At 51.6% G+C, this 6,843-nt stretch overlaps 1 protein-coding gene across 1 annotated transcript in view; it reads right to left on the bottom strand.

Moving 5' to 3' along the window:
* Window positions 1-4,212, bottom strand: part of LOC119110325 (metalloreductase STEAP3) — a 22,867-nt gene extending 18,655 nt beyond the window's left edge. Inside the window, exon 1 of the mRNA XM_037234099.1 lies at window positions 4,071-4,212. The gene's annotated coding sequence lies outside the window, so the exon portion shown is untranslated. The remainder of the gene's footprint in view (window positions 1-4,070) is intronic.
* Between the last annotated feature and the right edge of the window lie 2,631 nt (window positions 4,213-6,843).

Genomic DNA, 6,843 nt, shown 5'->3' with positions numbered 1-6,843 from the left:
CAACTATTTCATGTCAGGCTATAATAACATCCGCCGCAAGGTACGTAAGCTCATGAGAAAAAGGCTCAACACCACAAACAAGCTCAAGGACAGCACAGCAGCAAAAATAACTTGAGAATTGGCAAGTAGTTCATGTGGGCGTTGATGAGTCGACAACGTTTTTCCTCAGAGGTCGTTCAGAGGTCATTTCCCAGGTGCTTACTGGTGGTGAGCATCGTGGAGACCCCGGCTAAGACCAGGTTACGACTCTCAGTCACCAACAGACAGTAAAATGTCTGTGGTCGCCATGGCATATCGATTATGGCTCATATTTTTTTGTTTCTGCCGTCGTGTGATCTTAAGATAGCTGTCTGGCGATGGCCAAAGCGTGCATATGCATCATACCAATGTGTGGAAACAGCATCGCTCTAGCGACGTTGTGAACATGTCTTAGACAATACGCCTGCAAGTCTTACTCATTGTTGTACACCTATCCGAAGAAGTGAAGAGCACTTCCCTTCCTTTTCCCGCCTTCGCGATGTTGTCTGCTGGGACTGACAGGTTTGGCACGCAGTAGCTGAATGTGTAAGCTCTTGTAGAGGCGTGGACCGGGATACCGACCATCTGATTAAGGCCCCAGATGGGCCTGGGAAGCCCAAAGCCGCCCGCGGCCTGGCTGCTGAGCCACGCCATGTCTGCTGGAGGCCAGCAGTGGAGCGCGCGCGGGTGGGCCACGGACGACGGTCAGGGTTTAACGCGGCCGCTGTGCCATCACCCCGCAAGCTCGCGACGTCTGTTCGGTCGCAGTCGTCGATGAACTCTGTTCAACCGTGGATGCCTTATGGGGATTTCCCCGATTCCTGCATGTCCAGCGCAATCTGAGTACGGACAGGAATTGTCAAGGCCACGTGAATTGCACCACATAACCAGAGGATAATAACTTCAGGCCTCTTCACCATGACGTGCAAGTTTTCGACGCAGTTGTTTCGCCGCCTTTGCCTTGAACCGTCAGCCATCCAAGGTCAGAAGAGCACCATCAGGTATGCCGTTCGTCGATTACCAATGTTTATCCGGGATCCATAACGCACAGTCCGCTGAGCGACGAGCATATGAGACTTTGTGAGTCCTCGCTCTCGCTATCACCCTCGGTCTCTCTCCGCGAACAATTTTCGTCCGAAAGCCTGCGAGGTGGTAATACTTCAGGTTCCGATTTCGCTATTTGACACCAAAAATGCTTTACTCAGGCCGGGTCCGGAGCCCTTGTTACGAAGCACCAGGGTCAGATGGTCTTCGGCTTACATGCTTCGGTTTTTGGACCGGCGCGGCAAACCAAGCGCGATATATTGCGCAAATTTTCCATAAAGAGGAACGTTCCGCTGTTTCTCAGCTATGACATGTGCCACCTTCAAGTTTGTGTCTTGGCACTCTACTAACCCCTCCACCCTCCCCCCCCCCAGTCCTCAACGACCTCAAACCAAAATCAGAATTTTAGATTATCTACCTGTAACTGACTTGCAGTCAATCGATTTCCTACCTGTAATCGTTGCACGGACAAAGCAGCTGTGTTGCTGCATTACCTACATCAGGCACACCGCGAGGGACTGCCTGCATGCCTGTTATCAATCTTCGGTACCATTTATCTTCAGGGAGTACTGTAGTTTTCTTATGTTTCGATCCATAATTGTACTTTATACCCCTTATCTGTACAGTATGTGGAGAATTTCAGGGATTCTACCCACGTGACGATGGGCCACACCTGGAGATCTGATGAAACTTGAGCTAAGTCGTGGCAAAGCTTCCTAACGAGATCTGCGACATGGATAAGCAATACACGCTATCCTGCGTAAATCCTCTTTCAAGGCCCTCTTGCATGCTTTGTAACTCTGAGTGGTCTCCTCACTGCTAACACGTACTGAAAACCGTCAAATTCCCAGGATATTTCTCCTTATACTATTGCAGGCCGGCAAGTTTCCTATTTTCTGTGTTTCTGTGCAGTACTCTTGCTCCCCTAGCCTCCGGCCAGTCGAATAAAATACATTTGCATCTTTTTACATAACCATTTCATTTGGCATGGGCTATGGAGCGCTCATATTTAGCCCCAGGTATCTTGACATGTTGTCATTGGGGCTTTACGACGCACTCAGCTGTTTAGGGTTATTGGTTTGGTTATTGGAATGCTTGCATGTATTACTTATTGAAACACCTTCGCGTTTTACCGTCACACGACATATTCATGCGTGCGGCTCGTTGCTGGGTTTAAGGCTCTTCCTGTAACTTCCGCTGAACTTTTCTCTGCGACTTGTTTTTCCTGATAAAACGGAGAAAGGACCTCCGGTAGACTTTTCATTTATTTCTCCTGGAGTCAATGCGTTCATCCTCGGCCTGGTGTGGGGCGGGGGGCTGATGCAGCCCCCTAAGCTGTTTTGATAATACCTCTTTAGCATGTTTGGCGATCGCGCCCAATTTTTCAGTTGTCTATGGAGCATCACTTGCACGTGTTTTGATGCCAAAACGTGTTCCTAGCTTTTCTGGTTTCGGAGCAGCGGCAGTTTTTGAAGAGCACTGCACGATGATCTAAGGCGGCGCGAGCGAAGGGCGGCAGCCGATGATACCGAAGAAGGCGTGCAACGGCCCGACATTGTTACATTCGCACAGCTATAAATCATAGATTGATAAATAATCAAAAGACATGAGATATACACTAATGTACTCAGATTTGAACGAGAAATTCGCCTGTTTAGATTGCTGGGGCTGGCTGTGAAGCCAGAAAAAGTGCGCGTTTCTGGACAATTTGATATTTGGCCTGTCATAATGGGAACAGTTATTGACTAAATCGCACCAAAACTAGCATCAATACACCTTATACAATTTTGGGCTTGTTTGGCCTAGGATGTCTTACGAAGCTGCTGTCTCATTAGGTTTGCTAACGGGATTTGCAGTCTGCGTCACGCGCGTCGCCTCTTTGCTCTTTCGTATGGCACAGGTTTAATCATGGTTCGGATTGTTGCTCTCATCAGCAGCGTTTCTGTTGGTTTTCCCCTGGCCGTCGTCAAGCGTCAGTTGGTCCAGAGAAGGACACGTTGATGTTTGTATTAGACCACGTGGGATCAGACCACCAATGAATAAGGCCACCGAGAGTGCCGTTTGCCATAGAAGTTCCAGTCATTTGTCTTCCGTATTTTGGCCTTTTTAGCATAGGATGTCATTACCGGGCTGCTACCTCACTGGTCACTGAGCTTGTTGGCAGGATTGAGCCAGTGCCACGAGCGTCGCTTCCTTGGTCTTTCGTACTTTTCAATTAGGGTTCTCCTCTTCCCCCCCCCCCCTCTCTCTCTCTCTCTCTCTCTCTCCTCTCTCTCTCTCTCTCTCTCTCTCTCTCTCTCTCTCTCTCTCTCTCTCTCTCTCTCTCTCTCTCTCTCTCTCTCTCTCTCTCTCTCTCTCTCTCTCTCTCTCTCTCTCTCTCTCTCTCTCTCTCTCTCTCCTTCTCTCTCTCTCTCTTCTTCCTCTCTCCTCTCTCTCTCTCTCCTCTCTCTCTCTCTCTCTCTCTCCTCTTTCTCTCCTCTCTCTCTCTCTCTCTCTCTCTCTCTCTCTCTCTCTCTCTCTCTCTCTCTCTCCTCTCTCTCTCTCTCTCTCTTCTCCTCTCTCTCTTCTCTCTCTATCTCTCTCTCTCTCTCTCTCTCTCTCTCTCTCTCTCTCTCTCTCTCTCTCTATCTCTCTCTCTCTCTCTCTCCCTTCCTCTGTCCTTGTCTCTCTCTCTCCTCTCTCCTCTCTCTCTCTCTCTCTCTCTGTCTCTCTCTCTCTCTTTTTCTTCCGATAATACAAGACGACCTGTTGTTTGTTGGTCGTTGTTCGATATTTTAGTGAAATGTGAGGATCATCGTCGGTCAGACACAAATTATTGGGATTTAAAAGTACGCAACGGTGCCCCATCCAGGGCAACAAAGCCGCATTCGATTTATAGACAACCGTGCCATGCCCCTGAGATGTTCTGAACGCGTCTCAGCGTGCCAAGCTGCGAGGGTGGCCTTTCGCTCGCTTGTGTTAGTCTTTCGTCGAGTTCCGCCGCACACCACCCTCTGCTGCTTGCTTACCTGCCGCGCCCGGGCCCTTTGCCGTCCGCCGCAGCCGCACCGCGTCGGCCGTTTCCTGTCGGCGCACCGCTCCGCGCGCTGCCGGCGACCGGTACGGATTTTGGAGCGGGAACCCGCACGCAGCACCTGTTCCTAGCACCGCCGCGACGCGACTGCGGCGACCGGTGAGGCGAGGTGCGCCAGTGTGGGTCCGTGGCGCCAGCTGGGTTCGCGGGGATTGCGCGCCGTGGACGCTGTTAACTATAGCAGCCATGTCGCACGTGTATTGAGCGATGCTCCATAGCAGCTGTAGTGTCATGATGCGACACAGCCGGGCTCCGGGCGACTCGTGCATTGAGTGATGCTCCATAGTAGTTGTAGTTTGGTGATGCGGCACAGCCGGGCTCCAGTACACGGTATTAAGTAATGCTCCATAGCAGTTGTAGTGTTGTGATGCGGCACAGCCGGGCTCCGCGGTGGCACGTACATTGAGTGATGCTCCATAGTAGCTGAGTGTTGTGATGCGGCACAGCTGGGCTCCGGTCGACCTGCGTTATTGAGCGATGCTCCATAGTAGTTGTAGTTTTTGGGATGCGGCACAGCCGGGCTCCGGACGAATCCATCTGTGCAGCTGAAAGTATTCGTGCTTACCACAGCCATATCAATGTGGAGCTCTCATTTGGATATGGCGGTATTAAGATCGTTAGGCATCTTAGATATGATTACTGAGTTCGCGGTTGGGAAAGTACAGTAAATGATGGTGCATAAGTATTCACCGTAGTGTGGGAACAGAGTATTGTGTGAAACGTATCACATGTAAAGCGCGTAAGCTGGGGGGGTTGGACAGAAGGCCCTCGGATACCAGCATGGCGAAGGATGCGAACACATGACTTACCAGCTGGGGTCCCTCCTCCTCCTAGCGTCCAGTACGTCGGAGGTGAGTAGCATGATGTTCGGGTCGTCACCAGCGGCCGGAACGGGGCCACATCCCTGCAGCCCGTAGCTGCAAGCACGTACAAATAGACGGCCAGTCGTTTATGTATTACCGCATTCATTGTACATATTTATTTTTCTTATTTTATTTTAATTATTGCTTATTTCAAAGTGTTGTCGGACCAGAAGTGGTTCGAGCTCTGGTGTCCTTCCCGGGGATGAACAGCGAGTCTTCAGCCGCGCACGGGCTGTGCCGTCATCCAAGGACGGACGTAGCGAACGCGTCTCGCGTCGTGTTTATGCGCGACTGTAAATTCAAGGTTGGTCGCACCTATATTCATTGAAACCAGCCAGCTAAGCCGATGTTTGGGTGTTCTATTGACTGCTGTGGTAAATGCTGTTCTTCTCCATTCTGTTCGTTCAGGCATTCGTCTACTGCGCGCATCAAACATATCGATCGATAAAAATGGCTGTCATCCGCCTTCACCAATGTGATTCACAATGGAATCACCAGATGAGTTGAACGTGGAAGTACCACAGAGAGCTGGGTCGTCACGCGCGTACAATTCGCGGTCCAGCCGTCGCCTGATTGCGGGGGGTTTTTAACCCGATCGGCCTCGAGTCGGCAGCTGCTTACCGGCGTCGTCTGAGCTCTGCCTGGAGCACTTAACTGGCGACGGCCTCACACACTTCAGTACTTCAATCGGCAGAGCAAGGCACAACACTGCCGCGGCGTGCGCAGAGTGTTCCCTCTTTGGTGCGAGCTTTTGCGTGGGAGACGAGACGGATGTGCGCTTCTGGCCGACCTGACAGGCCTGGTGGCCCCGGGCACTGCGTGTCGCCTGTCGTTGGGGGTCGCCTGGCCTTGGCCGCTGGTCCCGGTACGATGAGCGCGCTCAGCGGCCGGACGGCTGGTGAGGGAGCGGTTGTTGATCGGGCCGTGCACAGTGGAGAGCCTGTCGCGAAATACGCTCCTGGCGAGTGTTTTCGGCACTGCTTCGGGTGTCCCGGTAGTGCAATAAGAGAACGGTATGCGTGCGAGGGTCTGATGAGGTGATGGCCGATGTGAGGCGGTCACAGTGTGGCCGCGACTAGTCGACCCGCGAGCAGCCAACCGCGAGACTTGAACGTGCAGCCGAATAGACATATCCCGGTTTCTCATTAAAACCCGTGTGCATGTAGAGAAAAACGCTACAGAGCAGCATCTTACCAGGTGATCAATGTGCTCTTCTAGGATCATATGCCGATTGATATTACGAAGGCTATTAAAGGTTCTGCTCCCACGGATAATTGCACCTCTGCTGTTCAGTGCAACACGAGCTGAGCTTTAGGATTTTGACGTGATTCAAAACCACTCAGCTGCTTTCTGCTAGTACCTAATGTATGATGCTGGAAAAGCACTACGTAACAGCAACTAATTATGCTACACTTTCGGCACTTCAACAATATTGTGGTTCGAGCCCAAAAAAGTCCCTGAGCGCTTTCCGAATGCTGGACAGTCTCAATCTTTCACGTGCCAACGCAAGACGTTATTGTAAATGCTGTAAACCAGCGGTACAAGGATATGACAGTGGTGTCCCCCGCCCGGAGTCCCGGTGGCTGTGACGGCTTCTTCTGCAGCATCTGCGTAACATGCACGGCTCGGTCGTTTCGAGGAGCCAAACGGATAGGGCTCGGTACCAATGTGTTTGCCCATTATAGGCATGTGTCGGGCGAGCGCGCGCGCGCACACACACACACACACACACACACACACACGTACACACACACACACACACACACACACACAACACACACACACACACGTACACACACACACCACACACACACACACACACACACACACACACACACACACACA

This window comes from Pollicipes pollicipes, unplaced genomic scaffold, assembly GCF_011947565.3.
Source record: "Pollicipes pollicipes isolate AB1234 unplaced genomic scaffold, Ppol_2.1 Scaffold_7231;HRSCAF=8579_pilon_pilon_pilon, whole genome shotgun sequence".
Taxonomy (NCBI): Eukaryota; Metazoa; Arthropoda; class Thecostraca; order Pollicipedomorpha; family Pollicipedidae; genus Pollicipes; species Pollicipes pollicipes.
Note: the sequence above shows the minus strand (reverse complement) of the source record. Positions and strands in the feature narration are given on the sequence as shown.